The following is an 18,845-nucleotide window of genomic DNA, read 5'->3' as shown; positions in this document are numbered from 1 at the left end:
AAGGTGTTACTCTGGTCACAGTTAATCGAGTATGAATCTGGAAGCGACAAGTTACTCAAGTCGCTTTCATCCCTTAGAATCGGGCCCAAAGCCTGTAGCTGGCTCACAGTGCTGGCTGTGATACGTGGCCAGGGTTAACCCTTAGTTTAGAGGCCTAATTCTGAATGCATTTAAACAGAAAGCTCTCTGTGAAGAAATAGTCCACCAGACCCTCCAAGTGCTGGAAGCTGGACAGATATACACTGTGCTTTCTGCACAGGATTCCAAGTAAAACAGCTTTCTGTTTAATTTGAAAACTTTCCATCTCTCCAGCATAGTAAAGAGAAAAAAGTGAAGCCCTTCCTCAACTCTGCATCAAGCAGACAAAACCAAATGTTTTTCACAATTCTATCTCATATCTATTAATAAGTCCATGACTACAACCAACTTGGATGATAAATCATCAACCAGATGTAGTCATTGCACTCTCTGTCTCTCTCCTCTCTGCTCCATCTTCCCTGCCCCCTGAAAGCTGTTGCTCTGTCTCACAGGGAGCAGCTGCCACCCCTCTGATGGGTGTTATGCGAGCTTTCTTAAATACACCGTCTGCCTCAGACAATGCTGCTTTTCTCTGCTGTAACAGATTTGGGAGAGTGTAGGGCTGAGTCATTCAACTCAGACTCTTAGGAGAGGTCTTCTTTCCTCATCTAGAGAACTAACTCTCTTTATAGCTCAATTACAATTAGCACATCTGGACCACATACATCCTTTCTCTCTTGCATCTCTCCTTTTGACCATGCTGTCCCTCAATCCTGCCTACTGTCTTTGCGTGTACCATCCAAAAACACACATCTCTGTGCCACTTGGGTGCCCATCAGAATGGAACAATGCTCTCCACAGCTCCTACATCGGGTGTCAAATACCATTCAAACTGTACTCTGCCCAGGAGTGGCAGGGAGGGATGGAATCTGCACAGGGATGTGAGCGTGGGGAGCTGCAATCAGCCTGGGGATGGTTTACAGGCAGAAGGAAAGATTGCATCAATTAGCTAATAATATTCAGGGAGGTCAGTTGAATCATTAAGCATTCATTTAGAGGCACATTTACATATTTGCCGTATGCTGAAAGCACCATGTTGCTGTTCGTGTGCAGAGATGCGTTGTGACTGTTTGCAATTGTCCTTGTAAAATTGCCTGTCAGCTGAGTTCATTTATTTGTTTTCTGTATTTTGGTACGTTGGCTGGCCAGCAGCTTGCAGCTCTACCTCACACTTCAAACAGTCCCGCTGAATAGATGCCCGGTCCCAAATTAGAGACGAAAGAGCAAGGTTTGGAGCCCAGTGCAAACTCCTTTATTCAAAAAAATCTCTTAGCAGTCTCATCTGTTTTCAAGGAAGAAAATTAGGATTAATTGACACCTAGGGTCTGACTTGCTGACCGTCCCACCGTGCCCAGCAAAGCCGTACCAGTACGAGCAATTTAAGCAGAAGAGGCTCTAAAAGCTCTAACAATGGACTCTCAATGTATACCCCTTCCCCCCTGCAACTTCTGAAGCTTGTAGGTGGTTTCACTGAAGTTTTATGACAACAACTAGGGAAAACAACTTTGGGAACTAACATTGCCCAGCAAGACACAGCCTGCAGCATGTTTTTTATGGCCAAGAACTCACAGCGTTCCTGGCTTCATTTCCTCACTGCTCGCAGCAGTCCCTCTTTATGGCAGGGCTGTGCCCCCCGGCATGCAGGACAGCATCGTGGGCTCAGACGTGGTGAAACAAATGGCTTGGACAGTGGAGAGATTAAATTTGAAAACCTACATGTATTAAAACAGGATAAGCTGGGCTAGGTAACAACTGCTAGCTTGCTCTTACAGCCACCATTGTTGAGCCACATATCCATTGCCTGTGCAGGCCACCAGTGACTTTGAGTGGGTGGTGGGAAGGGCTCCACCAGTGTGGGGCTGGGACTGTGGACAAACACAAAGAAGCACCATGGTCTTATGGTGTCCAGTGCTTGAGCTAACATGCTCTGGACCGGCTTGGTTTTCTCTGCTCAGTGCATCCCTGTATGCTCCTCTCCTTGGGACCACTGCAAAAGTTACAATCTGCAGATGCGTGAGAAGCTGCTGCCACTGTTGTCACTAATGTCAGGTCTCCTGGGCTGGTAGCAAGGGGTTTTTCCATATCAGTAGGTACTTTATAATCTAACATCAAAAGGAAATAAATATATAAGTACATTCTCAAAGAAAGGGATCTGTTCTTAAAAAGTCAGTGAGATTGGTACTAGACTTAATGGCAGAATCTGACCTGCAAAGCATGCAATGAGAGTGGTTGGTAACGAAAATACAGCATTTTGGAGGGTAAGACAAGGCCCTAAGGTCCTGGAAATAATGCAAGAACCTCGGAAACCAGAAACATGCATCAGAGCTAATTTTCTCCCGTGGTGATTGAACATTAACAAAGTGTACATTAGCAACAGCGCTGAGTCGCTGGCAGGAGGGGTCTGACCCTCGCTGCAATGGGCCTTCTCCTCCTTCCAGGCTTCACCGGTGTCTCATTTCAGCTTGGCATTGTAGGTGGCCTGCAAACCTCTGCTCTCACCCACACTGCTGGGGATGGTTAGGTAGATCCTAGGCCAGCAGGGTTGCCTGCTGTCCATGTCAGAAGAAATCTGGATGAAGCACCCCTGAGCTCTCCTGAGAGAGGAGGTTGCTGTGGCTGAGCCTGACTTACCCTGAGCAGGGATTTCTGTGAGTTGTAACATTTTTTTGACTCCAGCCTTTACTAAACTTGTCTTTTCCCCTGTCATCTTAGCCCAGGTTTTTCTAGCAAGTGAGGTTTGGCTTTCTTAGGCATGCTGTCTATCCCATGAGATTTTTCCCTTGCTCATTCACAGGCAAAGAAAATACCATTTGTTGTATGAGCAGCAGCTTGTAGTTCCATTATTAATTATTTACCAGAGAAGGAAAACTTCCCCATCTGGGAACATTTTATTTTCTTTGTGGACAGGAGATGATCGGGCAATGAATGGCCACTCATAACACAAGAATGCCCAAGTGATACTGGTATCCCTGATAGCTGGACAAAGATACGACCATCGATACAAAATCATTAGAAATCTCTTGGCTGCACATGGAACCCCATCACAACCCTTTTTGTGCTGTTTCCATGCAGAATTGCACCCTGCAGGAAGATAGCCCAGCAGATACAGCCACCCTGATGGCACTGCCCAAGTGATGGCAGTTCAGATCTTCATTATAACAAACTTGGCTCAGTCTGGACATTTGAAAATTATCCATCCACCCCCAACTTGAGCCTGCCCTTCCTGGGTTTTAGGTTCATAGATCACTTGGTAAAAGAAACTCTCCTTAGCTCTGTTGTACTGCAAAACCACAGGCCAGCTGGAAGTATTTGTGTCTGAGCACAAAGGAAGGTACACAAGGTCCTTGATGACCTCGTGTTGCCCATCTTTCACATTTCTTCTGTGTGTGTCAAGACAGCAGGACTTTGTCCTCTGCCCATGTTAGTTTTGGTCCCTTGGATGACAGTGGGAGGATGATGGGTGCAGCTGGGATGAGCTGCATTTCTCTGCAGGCATCTTGGTGCATAGCCGCTTTTTGCAGAACATTTTTGGCATAAGAACTCTTGTGAAGTGGCTTTGCTTCTGTCACAGGAGCATGGAGAGACCACAGTCGGTGCCTTCAGCCGGATCTTCCAGTGCTGTAACTAGTCACAAGCTCATTTCACCACCTGAGATACGTTTCCTCCTGTATACTCACCTTAAACATCTTGTCACACTACTGGAGTTCACATCAGAGAGTGAAACTAGCCAGCCCCAGGCAGAAGCATCGTGTAGCCAAGTATCCTCTGTCTGCTGTTAGGATAACACAGCAACACGCTGTCTTCCTTCTCTTTTCTCGCCTGTAATTATGCTTTCGTCACTGGTCATCTGTTCTCTTCAGACCTATAATCCAGCAACCTTTCCGGTCCTGTCACCCACAAGTACTTATTTGTTTGCACAATTAGGAAGACACAAACGTCTTTTTCTGCTCTTTTGTGGAGATGCAAACTGCAGGCAATTTAGCTCTCAACGTAACACTGATAATGTGCTTTGCTTGGAAAAAAATCCATAGGTGCTTTAAATGTTAACCATATGGGCATGACAGTAAACATGCTCTGAAAGTCTCAGGAAATGTTAAATGAAGGCAGAGCTGCAGTGGGGCTGGCAGAGAGGCAGCCATGACTGAATGCAGGCAGAGATATCCCTTCATGCTGTACATACAGCAAAGTCCATCCCTGACGTATTTAACAAGATATAAAGTTGTAGCATCCCGTATGGTCACTAAATTGTCTTCTGTAAGCAACTATGCGTATTTGACTTCGGCACCTTTCTAGCAGTGTGGAAAGCATTTGTAAGGAACCATAAAAAGTCATTACATATGCAGAACAATTGAACCTCCTCAGCATCTGTGGTAGGAAACACATCTGTCTTCTGTCCCTTTCTTTCCTAAATGTCTCCCTGAATCAGCTTTTATGGGAGGGTCATAAATATCCCTTTCTATTTGAATCCAGGAGTTAACAATACCCCCTGTGACCATAAACACAAGATGTTTCATTGAGGAAAGAGGTGCACTCAAGTAAGCAGAGATCTTTGTGACAGTTGCTGCCAGTATGGTCCCCATGCACCGCTAATCACATTAGTGGGAGAGCACGGAGGTGGCCGGCAGACAGCAAAAGAAAGAGGGAGAGAAAAGCAAGACTAATCTTGTTAAAAGGGAAGCAAAGATAGACGCTACTTTTACACAGAAGCTTATAACGTCCCCATTTTCCCAGGGCTGGAGTCACCTGGATGCTCTCTGAGCAGCGCAGCCACTGCTGTCGTGGAAGCAAACATGCCCACATCTCACTTGTGTTTACTGAGGGCTGGTTTTTCTTATGGCTCTTTGCCATTCATGTTCTCCTGGTTTCTGGCAACCTCAACTCCTTCCTGAAGCAGAGGTTTAGTTGCCCCCAGATGACTTTAAAAGCAGGACTGTTTTCAATCCCCTGTATGTGATACATTTCCAACAGAGAAAGACTCACAAGTTTTAACAGATGAAACAAGTGCCTGTTCTAAAATACCCCCGCGTTTTATCATTCTCGCCTGGCGAGGCAATGTGAGATGTCTGAAGGAGCCTTCTCCCTCTCTTTTGCTCTCCGGCTGCACAAGGATGATGTGCAGATCCCAGCCACATGGCTGCAGCATGCAGGAGACTCAAAGCACCCCCCAGGCTGGGAGCTAAGGATTAGGCAAGCAGTCACTACATGACCTCTGACAGTCCCTGTGGTAGGGTTTCATGCTCTAGTCAGGGCCCACAACCTTCCCACACTGCAAGCCATGATGCAGAGGCATTGCCCCAGGGCTGAGGTCCCCTCTGCCCACTCCTCCCACATTTGGTGGAAATGGGGTAAGGGAAGGGAGTGCAAGAGGAGAGGTGCTCCTGACCAGACACTCGCTGAAGTGTGGCACCAACACATGCACTAACCCACTCCTGCAGTTCCGTGTGCAGGATGCTGCAACATGGTACTGAGGCTCTCCAGGCAACTGAGAGCCTGTGGCCCATGGTACCCAAACCCATGAGCTTCCAATTCAACTAGGCAAGACGTGTTTTGGGAAAAGCTTTCCCCTTTTGGGGAACCAGAGCCTGGAGAGGCAGCACCACATGCCCAGGGTGACCCCCCAAGGCCGTGCTGGAGAACTGATGGACACAGCCTTTCTGAGTACTTCTCAGCACATTGAGAGCAAGACAGTCTCTCTTCCCAACCCCCATCACTGTGAACCTCCCAGAGCTGTTTAGTGCCCCTTCCCCCGCACCCTGGGTTTAATGTTGGCAGGGAAAACAACATCTTGTTATCTGAAAGGAGCCTTAACCTGGTTTTATACGCATGACTGTTTGATCAGTGTTATACCATAGTGCTGAGGACAGAAAAACAAAGTGCTTGCATCAGTAGATGGGGTGTCTGCCTTTGCGTGTGTTGGTGCCAATTAATCAAACAGGGCAGGAGAGAGAGGACCTGATGAGTGGGCAGGTAAAATCCCTGATGGAAAATCTCATTTTTATCGTAAGAGGTGGCGGGGCCAGGCAGGGCAGAAGCTGAAGAAGCAGATGGAAATCTGGGAGCAAGGACAGTAGTGATGGCTTCAGAGGTGAGAGTCCATGTCCAACCAGATGGGGAGGGGATTGGCCACTTGTTGACTTGTTGTTTCATCAGGCTTTTAAATACGAAAGGCAAATCCCAAATCCTCTCCATTAAACCAATGATTTCAGCATGGACTGATAGTGGCTAAATGAGCTGGGAAGTGGCCATTGTCAGTGTCTCCAGGCACTTGTCCTCCCCTTCCCATCAGGGCTGGGGCTTTCCAGAAGGGGTGGCAGCGCTGGGCAGGAGGGGAGTCCCTGTGGAGCAGGGAGGCTGGCTGCAGGAAGAGCAGAAGCTGTGAAGGAAAACCTCTAGGAAAGCTTGCAGTGACATTTGGGAAAGGCCATTGAGCTGAGAACACCACCTTGGAGAGCAGACCCTGTGCAAGGCGGAGGCCCCTGTGATGAAGAGTAGACTGGGCAGACCAAACGTGTCTGAGCACGGGAGAGCAGAGCTGCTTGAGAGTAGGCTAACCAAGAGGGGAATCTGAAACTCATGTCTTGCTCTCCCACGCAATGGATGTTTTGTTTGATTGATGAGACCAGGAACTTCCAGCCCTGCTGCTCTGCTTCTCTTTCTGATCCCTTTTCTCCCTGCAGCAACAACCCTGCACCTGAAACTGGGTGGCATCAGGGGTAACTTCCCTGGCCCCTGCAGGCTCTCCCACCTCAAATGATGCTGGTGTTGACCATTTAGTCACAGTGGCTGAGCCTGGGACCCACCTGTGACAGGGATCTGGGAGCTGGGAGAGGAAGGAAAGGCATCAAAGGGCATAAAGGGAAGGGAGCTACAGACTCCAGGGAACAGGGCAAAGCAGGGTCTGGAAGGAGGAGGATGAAAATGCAGAAGCAGCTGAAAGGAGACCCTGTTTTCTCACTGATGATACCTCTTATGAGAAAAAAGCAGATGAGGGAATGAGGAATTTGTGTACTGCAGAAAGTCAGCGTCGATATCCGTGCAAGCCCATTGCAGACTGCAGGGGACATTCCAGGTGCGCATGTCCCCACACGCATGCTTCATTTCAACTTCAAAGGCAGCAGGCAGCCTGAGTGTAGCCTCGCTTACCTCTTCTGTAGGTGCACAGTCTGCATTACTATTATTATTATTAACATTATTACTAGTTGTAGTAGTAGTAGTGCTATTAATATTACTACTATTATTATTATTTCATAATTTTCCCAGGATTCTGGGCCTTTGTCTTGTACAGGCAAAAAATTCATCTGTGGTTTCTCTTAGAGACAGAAAACACTTGGCTTTTTCTCTTGAGCGTGTCTATGTGGCCCTCAGTTACAATTCGTTCATCTCCTTGGCTAAGCCAACATATTGATCCTTCCCCTGTGCTCTGACCCCTCCATGCCTTTTCTGTTTACAGAGTTATCTTTAACATTCCTACCTCCTCACCGCTGCCCAGGGGCAGCAAACAGTTCAGATAAAATTGATCCGGCGGATACAAGGAGAGACATCATGAAGAAACCTGAGGCACAAGGCCCTTTGCTGTCTCTCTGCCGTCACGTAGCCCAGCTGAAGGTTGGTTTGACATTAACTGGCTCCTGAGGTGGGTTTGCATAAGGAGTGGTGCTGAGCAGCTCTGAGCATCACTCACTAACTGCAAACTGAGGTGTTTTTACAATTATTGTCATTGCTGCTTTTGTGCAATGAATTGAACAATCCCTAATTCCACCTTTCTCCTTAGACACACTGACAGAGTTTGCAGGCCAGACAAATGATGGAGACCACCCAACCTGACCTGTGTGGTACAGCCCAAAGCCTCCCAGTTTCATCTTCAGTCTCATGGATTTGCACAAGTGCATGAGTGTCTAAGAGCAGACAAGGAGTCTTCTCAGTGTTTGTCAAGACCCCTGTCAGGGCTGCCTCAAGCTTTGCAAGGACTATTCAGAATAAATGACCTCTTCTTTGGGACATGCTTTATTCTCTCAATTTTTTAATCGTAGATAGGATACACAAATATTATATTAAAGTAACTACTTGCCAGCCCAGTCTCTGTTCCTTGTTCCCCAGTTCTCAGACCATGTTCAGAGGATTAGGGAACCACACAAATCATACTAGAAACCCTTCACTTCTCTCAGGGAAATGACTTCACCCTTGGGCTACAATGTCAGACTCATACACAGGTGCCCTGAGTGGCCTCCTGAAATGTCATTTTTTCTTATGCAGAGTGGCCTAAACTCAACCAAAAGGGTGGAATGGTGGTGCCTGGCTCCCCTCTGCAAAGGGAGGGGAACATTTAACCTTCAGACATCATTGTGCTGAACATGGTGATGCCCAATTTCTGGCACGACTCCTTAATCTACCCTTCCCCAAGGTCTGTGGGATCATAACTCCAGCTGTGCTGTGCTCAGAGGAGTCAGTGGGGAGCATGGGAGGGGGAAGGACACACAGTGCACACCACAGATCATGGACAACAGGCTCAGTCCAGTTACAAACAGCTGAACCTGCCAGAACAGTATAAACTGATTGGCAAACACTAAGTACCAGAAAACAAAAGTGAACCAACAACGAAATGTCATGTTTCAGCGACTCTAGGTGACAGTAGCTTCGAGCGTCATTAAGCGAGGGCTCTATTCCCAGCAGCTGTGAACAGCTATGATATTTACTCTCCAGGTCTGACTCGGCACAGACACTCAACACGCAGCTGCCACAGGTTGGCTGGCAGGGCTGGGGGTGAAGCTGCTGGCCATAGCAAGTCTGCTGGGGTGACTCAGGGGTGTTTGCTTGCTGGTTGCTCCATGCAAGCTCACCTGACTGACCTTCTCTTCTGAAAAGAATTAAATTCATCTAAAGAGGTTGGATGTATAGGAGTCTTTAATTCACCCTGGTGCTATGTGGTTTATATATGTCTATATATATCTCTTTTTATGTACAATAACGACTATATTTTCTGTAGTGGTCTGTATCAGCAGAAACAAGTTTTCTAAGGTGTTGCCCTGGGTGGTAAAGTCTGAGAAAGGCGGTTGTGCCTTCTCTCTAGGAAAGGCCAGATCAGCTTAAAAACTGGCTTGGTGCAGCCAAGTTGACTTGATGTACCCCACAGCAACCTCCATTTTTTGAGTATTTCTGGAGCCCTGATAATGAAATGTACAGGAGTGCTGTTACTGGGGGGAGTGTGGAGCAGTCAGGGCGATGGTTTGGCTGATATGGGGTCCCATCCAGATCAGTATGAGTGGGTATACATGTAGTTGGGTATTATTTGATCAACATACCAAACTAAAGTGCATCAGCTCCAAAGCTTTATGGTGTCTAATAAAGTGATGCCCCTGAGCGTACATCACTTTGAGGATTTTGCTTGTCTATAACTTCTCAGGTGAGCATGTCAAATGCAGCCTGAAACAGGCTGCCACTTCTGGCCCGAGCAGCTGATGCTCATGCAGTCACAAGGACAGGGAAGAATCAGGAAATTCTGCAATACAATTCTGTTGACTAATTAAAAAAAAAAAAAAAAAGAGAGAGAAAACAAATGACCAACACAGGCATTGGGTTGCCTGAGGGAACAGGACCTGTATTGGTGTTCCCTATGTCAGCCACTTTCTCCAGCTTGCAATCAACACTTTTCTCCCCAGTTCATGCTTTTCTAGCACTTCTGGGATTTCTGCTTATATGGTGTTTCTGGTTGTATCTGTACAGACACCTCCATCAAAATAGCAATTTCTTCCTTGTATTTGCAATCAGAGCAAATAAAAATCCTCTCTTTACACAGCTTGGTTCCTGAGAAACTTCTTAGTTTCTGTGTTTTCAGACTTTGCTCCTATTTTTCAGGTCTCTTACTTTTAAACAGAAGCTTAACTGCATCTACCATTTATTGTGAGGAGAAAGCAGCTGCCACATTGGCCAGCTTCAACAAGACTCCATTTTATCCTGCCTTACTAGAGAGATCAATATACTTCAAGTGTCCCATTCCTTTCTGAAACACTGCTGACCTTTTTGACTCGAATGGCTCTGCAACGTTTGGGACTAAAAGGAAAACAAATTGAGGAGGGCTGAGTGCATCTTTGAGGTAACTGTATTTACCCCTCTGCTGCTGTAACCTCTCCTGGGGTAATGATGTGTGTCTGCCTGGTCTGCTCTATGGCTAGAGAAGGTGACCTGCAGTGTACTGGATTCAGTAAGACTTCTCCTGGGCTCTGCTCCAGTCTCCAGAAGTCTGATGTTGTAGGCATCTGCTGAACTTACTGCTAAGTCATTTCAGTTGCTGAATTGCAACAAAAGAACTTTGTGTTTAGAGCTCTTATGGCCAAGACGGGTGAGAGCTCGGGCAGTTTGGCTGGGCCAAAGGGGCTGATGGGCTGAACACCCCGAGAGAGTAGTGATGCTGTGCTGTATCCCAACACAGAGAAATCAGTGGGAGAGGACAGGGTACAGCGAAGGTCTTTAACCTCCAGGCCCATGAGATCAATTGCCTTGCAATACAAAGGCTTCACTCTATTGCTGCAATCCAGGAAACTTTGGGGAACCAACTTCCAGGGCTGTGGGATGGAACCAGGATTCCTCCAGCGCCAGAACCTTAGCTTGCAGCCAGGCAATGCACGCACAGGAGGAACGGGACAAAGCACAGACCTGTTGGCTATGTTCTGTTCAGCTGGGAGCCTCAGCAAGCATGAGAGAGCAGAGCTCACATAACTCACCCCTGCAGTCTTCAAATGCAGTGGATCTGTATTATCCCTGTGAGTTCAATTCACTTGCTGCAGTACCCCAGAGTGATGCTGGTGTTATTCAGCGAAAGCAATACTGCAGTGAAATGAGCAGGCTGTGGTTATTTTCTTCTTTGCATGATGCATGAAGAGCTGCTTTTGGAGTTGCTACAAAAATGTATTTGAGAGGAAGAAAAAGGAGAGATCAATACATTTCAAGAGACTGCTCCACACTAAATCATATGGCACTTCCCTAATTGTCCGTGGCATATTAGCTGGTGAATGGTTTAGACTGTGATCTTCCTACAGTCTTACAGTATTAGAAAATTTAAAGTTTAATTGACGATGTTTGGTTCATTGCTCTCTTTGAGCTGATACTTACCAATATTTATTAGTTGTCTGAAAGCAAATTGTATAAAAGACACGTTAGCTTTCATACCCTCATGTGTCTTGGCCAAGTGACATTTCTTTTATGATCCCTCAATGGAACAAGCATCTGACACAGTGACCAGGGACAAAGTCATCACATTTCAGAGGCAAAGCTCATCATGGACCCAGCTCCTTGGGCTGCCATGTGCCTTCACTTCCCAGAGGAGCTGTTTGATGCTCTGTGAAAGACACTTAAACTGTGTCAGAAGGTCCCATTTCTGAAGTATCTAGAAGTAAGAACCTAATTTCAAACATAGGACATCCAGGCAGGGAGGGAAGTAATGACATGTGTCAGTGGCTGACCCCTGCAATGTGACCTCCTCAGCCCTGCTTGCAGCTCATGGCCTGGTTGAAGCAGCTCTGCTTGTGTCACCAGATGTGACACTCCTGTGCTATGCAGGGGATCCGGGGCTGGAGGACAGACAGATTGCCATGTGCCTGGGAACAGGTACACAGACACTGCTAAACATCTAGTGTATCATCTGAGCTGAATTTTTAGATGGTACAGGAAGGCACTGTGTTTTATTCCAAGGTGTCTAATGGATCTCCCTGGAGGTAAATCAATGACATCAATATGGGAGCACTGGTTTGTTTTCCCAGTGCCTCTCAGCACTGATTATTCACTGTCCAGATGGCAATACCCAGTGCCTACATTTCTTAAGCTCTCGTATACAAGAGAGAAAGCAGGCTCTTCCCAGCTGTAAACAGCACATCTAGATCTGCTTGATAGCAACCGTACACAAATGGCCTGGAGTTCCATCTCCTAGATCCTGCTCTTATGAAGTGTCTTCCTAGACTGTCTTCAGAGGATCGCCCAAGCACAAAATCTAGAACAAATCTAGGCACAGCAACTACAGTTCTTCACCTACTAAAGGAAAGCTTTTCCCACTTTCAGAAGGAACAAGCCACACTTGTTCACTGCTACAGATCAATGGATGAGTTTACGTGTTGCTCTTGTGATGTTTCTGAAACATCCTTTGATAGCCATTATCTTTAAATGACTTTACTCGTACAAAAGCAAGGAAACAATAAAAAAATAGTAATATTTCTGGTATTTCCTGTCTTTACACTTATGTGATAAAAGTTATCTGGCATTTCTGTAGTCATCAAAGTTCTTTACTGGGCTGAAATTTTTCTGTGTTAACATTCACAGTCCAGAACTGCTGAATTTTCCTTTATTAGAAAAGAATAAATCTTTCTTTTTCAAAATTCTTTGTTTTTAAAAAATGAGTGAGAAAGATTCCTTTATAAAGCTGGGTCCTATTCCTTTTTCAATTGAAAGCTTGTGGTACACATTTTAAATTTTTTTCAGTTATGTTGTAAGTTAACATCAATTTTGTACAGTTTCCATATATTTTGAACACTGTCTGCATCCTCGTGGAAAACAAGCTTAAAACTTGGCCAGTTGCTATTGTAAAGGATTTCTTGTGTGAAGGCTTCATCTTCCTTTGCTTTTATGCTTGTGGTTATTAATATCAAATTATCATCAATGATATTTAGGTGTCATTTAGCCAGCTGCTGTTCAGACACATAATAAGAGATGTGCCCCGCTCATGTGTGTTAGATAACCAATATTACTCAGGAACTATAATTATCCTAAAGACTATGCAAACAGTTCATGTTACACATTACACTTTCCTGGTTCTTCATTCTCCTTCTCTGGTTTCATTGGCTCATTTTAACACATTTCTAAGCTAATGCGACTGTCTACATGTTCCCCCAGCTTTCTTTGCTATTGACTATTGTTGTGAGCTGTGTTGTTGCATCAAAGCAAATCCCAGTCTGATAAGAAGCGATAACATGGTAAGCAGGTTTTGTGCCTCTTTCACAGATTGCTTGATCCAGCTGATATAGCCTTAAATTATGTTGGCTGTGTTTCCCTGGCATGGTCATATGGTTATAGTATCTCTCTGGTGCTCTGTCATCTTCACAGACCTGCATAGTCAGAAGGCAGTGATAATAAAGACAGATAGTGATCTCTCTTAATGTCAAACTCAAATTTCCTTGAAAGGCACCAACATGTGTCAAATATAAGAAAATAGTGGACAGTTGTGTCTATTACACAGAAGTATATCAACTGGAAATTCACCAAGTCAGAGCTTTCCAGCTGAGATAACCTTTCAGTGGAGCAAGAGATGCCACATGACCTTCATGCAATCTCACTGTGCTGCTTTTAAAACATCCTTTCTTGACAGATTTAGATATGTGAACCAGAGTAAGTCCTTGCTAAAATGTTCCAGCCCTGAAGGGGTCCCAGGTAAGTTTGAGCTAAAAGCTGCAAGCCTCTACATGTAATCAACCAGTGTTGAGAGCCAGCTGGGTCACCTGCAGATGTTAGCTGTGGTGGTAGGCACTTGCCCAAAGGGAACGGAATTAAAGTTACTCAGCTTTCATCAGACAGCAAAAATTATCCCTCTCTATTGAGACCAGTTACTTTGAACTGCGAGTGTCCAGTGAGAAATGGCTCTGAATTCCAGCTCCAGCTCCATCCGACCTACATAACTCAGCCACTCCATTTAATAGAGACAAAGTCAACATGGTTTCTTCCCAGCGTGGGATGATCAGTGCAGAAAAAAAGCCTTTATCATTCTGCCCTCAGCACTCATACTCTTGAGCTCAGCCAGACTCGACACAGCATCACAGACCACAGCCCTAACCTTAGAACTGCCAGCATCCAGGTTTATAATAAACAATACATCCTCATCTCTCAATGGGTCATGATCAGAGGAGGCCTCTGAGATAACCTTGGCCAGTTAAAAACAATCATCTGGATTAATGCTCTTGGACCTGGACATGACTGTGGAGTTATCTGAGGGCACGAAACACTAATGTAACAGCTTTGTGCCTGACTACTATCAAGGAGATGGCAATGTGTCCCCTGACTAGGCTAAGCCACTGGAGATGAAGTAAAATAGCATTACTACTCTGTCTTTTAGTGTGTGGTTGATGTACTACATTCATTACTCACACAAAGTCTGCTTAAGTGACTGCAGATAGTATCAAGGCAGCTCACAGGGTGGGGTTGCTGCAGGCACTTTCCAGTAAGAGAACCATGTCTTGCCTTCATTCCTTCTGAAGTTTAAAGGCAGCTACAGCCAGGCCTCTCCAGCTAAAAGGCGGTGGAGATCTCCTGTGACAGGAAACTCAGAGCAAGAAAAATAACATGTTCTGGGAAGATTCACTGGATATTGACTCTACAAGATGACAGACCTCCCACATCTGCCTGAAAGCTGGACCTGCCCTTGAAGATCTCCCCTGAGGACTCATGTGCTAGGGCATCTGCTTTTGCTCTCTGAGGAACATGGGCTCAGCTGAACTAGTTGCAACAGGCATGACACCATGGATGATGTAATAAACTGCATTCTTGTTTTAGGCAACGACCTCATTTTGATGAAGATTTAAGTTTTAAAATACATTTCAAAGAAACATTGTGAGCCAGCCTGAGCATCTGGGAGCTCTGGCTGGAATCAGAAGAGCACAGATATGTATGTTTGTAGGTTTACCCACCCCTGAGAGAAGAAGCAGCAGTAAGTGTGGACATCCTCAGGACTAGGAAGATAAGAGCCAGATCCCCAGCTGTGGCCAGCTGGGCTCAGCTGGATACAGCCAGTAGCTTCACTTGATCTCACTGCATAAGGAATGCATCTCACCTCAGTACTGTCAAACCAGGGTCCTTCATGAGCAGCAAACTGTGATAGGGCCTTCAATTAAATCATGTGTTGTACTGTTCAGTAGGCCAGTCCCAACACGCACACCTCAGCCCCTAGTGAAACTGTGCAATGGGACTGTGTTAGTCTTGTGTCAGTCAGCGTCTCACCTCCTCTCTCAGGCGGTTTCATTCACCTCACTCAGTCATCAGACACAACTATTTGTGAGGAATGACGGTCTTCAGATTAAGGCATGGAGTGGGGACTTCAGAGATGAAAGTGTGGTCACTGACTCTACACCAGATTCTCTCTGACACTTTGGGTAGGTCCTTTACATTTGCCACTTATGATTGTGTGTGAATACACGAGAATGGTGGGTGAGCCAGATCACCTACTCCAGAGCTGCAAGACTCCCTACAATTAGTGTAGGGACAAAGATGTAATGGCATCTTTAATAAGTGTGAATAAACCTTAATTTCTTGCCCTGGATGGTGATCAGTGCTCTGATTAACACCTCTGAGAGATACCTGTTTTACCAGCTTGTAAGAAAGAGGTTCCAACAGATGCTCTGAGTTTCAGTTTAACATGATGCCCACATTAGATGACATGAAGCCCTGCTTGGTATCCCATCTTTGTCTACCTCAAAACTGAAATATTCTGTGGCAGAATAGAGAGATGGATTGAGAAATGGATAAAACCAGTGGTCGGACACTTTGCTTACTGGCAAACTCCGTGTAGCTCTTCGTATAGGTGACCAGAATAGCAGCTCTTGAACTTGGGATTGAAGGGAGGAGAAGACCTTCTTTAGGGGCCCAGTGTGTATCTCAGATGGTGAAAGATGGAGGTGAGAAGCTCCTGGTAGTTGTCTTTGCCCTCTTCACTTTATCTTCTTCCACACACACATACATTCATGACATTCTTTTCTCTTCGGGAGCTGTATGAAGAAGGCAATGCTTGTCCAGAGCCAGTGACACCCTTTGGTGACTCATTCCTTCTCTTGCCATTGGATCCAAGTGATCTATAAGTTCCTCAAAGGCTGAATCTCAGGCTGAAGTCCTGGCAAATACAAGTGAGACTGGAAAGACAGTTTTGGAGCCAGGAGCATAGGGTCCTGTATACACAGCAAGAAGTGTGGGAGCAATGAGGATCCCAGCACCCACCAATGTCAGCATTTCCATACCTCCCATGGTGACACCAACAGCTCCATTTGAAGGATCCATGCTCAAGGTGCTTTCTCCTGGAGACCAGAGCTCTGACTCCCCCAGAGCCTAGGCTCTGTCTTACAGCCCTGCAACAGATGTCCACAAGCCCTGGAAGCCACCAAGTCCCCAGCATGTTGTGGAGAACCTTGACTCAGCAGAGGCCAGTAGACTAGGCTACCTCACTGCAGGCAGGACAAGCTGACAGCATCTCCCAGTCACATCTGATGAACATCTGCCCAGTCATTGAATTGAGTGTATTTTGCAGAATGTTTTGACTCCTGCAGATTGGTGTTCAAGCCTGGAAACCTCTGTCATTGCAGGGCTTGCAGCCAGCCCTTGCTCTGCCCTCAGACCTGCTTGCTGGGAATCAGAGCATCCCCATGCACGGCTGCCTCTGCCTCCACTGTCACAGCAGGCACTGCTGCTTTGGTGTTTTCCACAGACCGTGATCCCACCTGAGTCAGTGAATGCTGTCATCTACGCGCGGAGGCACGAAGGAGATGTTTTCTGTTGAATACCAACTTGGAAGCTGGCAACCTTCGTGTTTGTGCTGGTGGGGATTTGTAGTGAGTGTCAGTACCAAGTGATCAACGAGCTCTCACCGAAGGAAGAATTAATAACCTCTGCTTCTTTCTTTCACACTTCTGCAAGACTCAGTCAACCCTAGAGTCATGATTGATGACATGAGCGAAGCCTTGTTGGCGCCGTCTTGAAGGCAGTTGCCTATTAATGAAACGAAAAGACAAGGATGAAGGTGTCTTGTGGGGCTCACAACTCCCCTATTGGTGCTAGGAAGTCGAAATGAATGGCTTGTTCTGGGGGGTGTATTTGCTGACAAGGGTCTGTGCAAACAAGGACCTTGCGAGAACACACATGGAACAGCTGCTTTGTATTTGGGAAAGGTAAATGCAGTTTGCAGAGCAAACTCACTCTAATTCAGGCAAATACTGTTACAAGCAGTGTAGCTGAAAAGAAAACACGTTTACTGGGATGTTAACAACATTTGTATCAAGTGCAGAGAAATTGGGAAAATGCCCATGTCTGTGAGACTGCTGCCTGAAACAAATAATTCCTGCTAAGAAAACCCTGTCGCGGGAAGCATCTTGCCTTGACCGAACATCCTCAGTACCCAGGGTGGAAAGGTGCTTAGTACATGGCAGGATTTGGCCTCCACAGGCCTGATCCAAGCACCAGCTCAGTACTTTAATTTGCAAAAAGCAGTTTGTACTTTGGGTGCTGATCAGAGCTGCGCTGCAGCAGCAGAGGGTGCTGAGCACTTGCAGGGAGTCAGCACCTTGCAAGAGGCTGACGCTGGGCATCCCAATGCTGAACATCTGAAATCACTGGCCCGTCAAAATTGCATCATGTATTTCTGCCATCTCCTCTCCAGGACCACTGCCACCTCCCTCAGCACCCCAAAGGGAAAAGCTGGAGATGCCTTCAGAAGAGCAGAAAGAGCTGCAAATTTTGGAGACAGAGCCCCACCTCGTGGAAGTGACCTCAGGCCCGAATCACCAGAAGCCTTCGTGGGGTACCCTGTGAGCTCCAGCATGACTTTGTGTGCCACATCATACCTGTGGCAACACTAATTGGTCTAATAAAAGGTTTATCTCAGTGCCAGTCACGGCACAACGCTGTCCCCGCAGGCACACAGCGCAGGTGTGGGGTGGTGCCTGGGCCTTCCGCTCCTGTAGCACAAGATAATCTGTGCAGCACATGTGAATTGTAGTAATATTTGTGTTACCCTTGAAAAGAAAAAAGATTTTATTTATTACATCAGGTTTCTGATTTACAGACAGAGAGCTGGTTGAAGGCCAGGCCAAGCAACGTTCATTGAAGCAAAGAGCGATTAAATGGCCTTTTATGCGGTCAGACCAGGCAGCGATAGGAATGCATCAAGCAGAGCAGATCTGAGGACTGAGATTACCCACAGCTAGGTCAACATCACAGCAACACTGCCTGGGGTTGCTGCTCAGCAAGCAAGGATATGACTCAGGAGAGGCTGCAAGTCAGCAGCTCTGACTGGATATTTGCTGGGTTTCCACATATAGAAATGACCCTCTCTTCTTTTTCCCACCTGTGCTAAGGTAAGATGGTGTCTACCCACTTCATTCATACGTAAAGCAGAATGGTAACAGCAGATCATTCTCCTCCTCTTCCTGGAAAGTCCCCAGAAAAGTCCCCAGGAAAGTCCCATGACACCAAACTGAGCTGGGCAAAGCCAGAGCAGAAGGATAATCTGCTTTGAAATCATTGTCCAGTGGTGCCCAAGAAAGTCCCACCAGTCAGGATGTCCTGTGCCCATGTGAGGAGATGCAGGACTGAATTTGCTCCATCGGATTAATTTGATTGCTGTTGACCGTTTCTTGTTCCAGTCAGGAAAACAACGTGAACTTGTCCCCTTCCAAAGCTTCTGATTTGGGAAATGAGATCTAGGTCTGCTGTACAGGTTAGAAAAGTAATACTTCATTTTTTTCTGAACCCTGTTGTTCTATCTAGAAATAAAATATATTTAGCAACCTGTTGAAGCCAAAATGTAACTGTGGCTGCTACCCTCAACATGTGTGATCAGGCATCCTAATGGGGTTATTTAGCTAAAGTCAGCATTGTAGAAAATCTTCTTTCCATTTTGTTGACAGGCAAAAAACCTTAGAAACACCAGTGATGTTCTTTAATCCATTCGATATAATCAGGGATGACCACATCTCACACTGCTTAGCTGATTTTCTTGCTTAAATTCAGATTTTTCTGTCCTATATTTCAAC

This window comes from Patagioenas fasciata, chromosome 1 (assembly GCF_037038585.1).
Source record: "Patagioenas fasciata isolate bPatFas1 chromosome 1, bPatFas1.hap1, whole genome shotgun sequence".
In the NCBI taxonomy this organism is placed as follows: Eukaryota; Metazoa; Chordata; class Aves; order Columbiformes; family Columbidae; genus Patagioenas; species Patagioenas fasciata.
The sequence above is the reverse complement of the archived record's forward strand: the minus strand, read 5'-3'. Positions refer to the sequence as shown.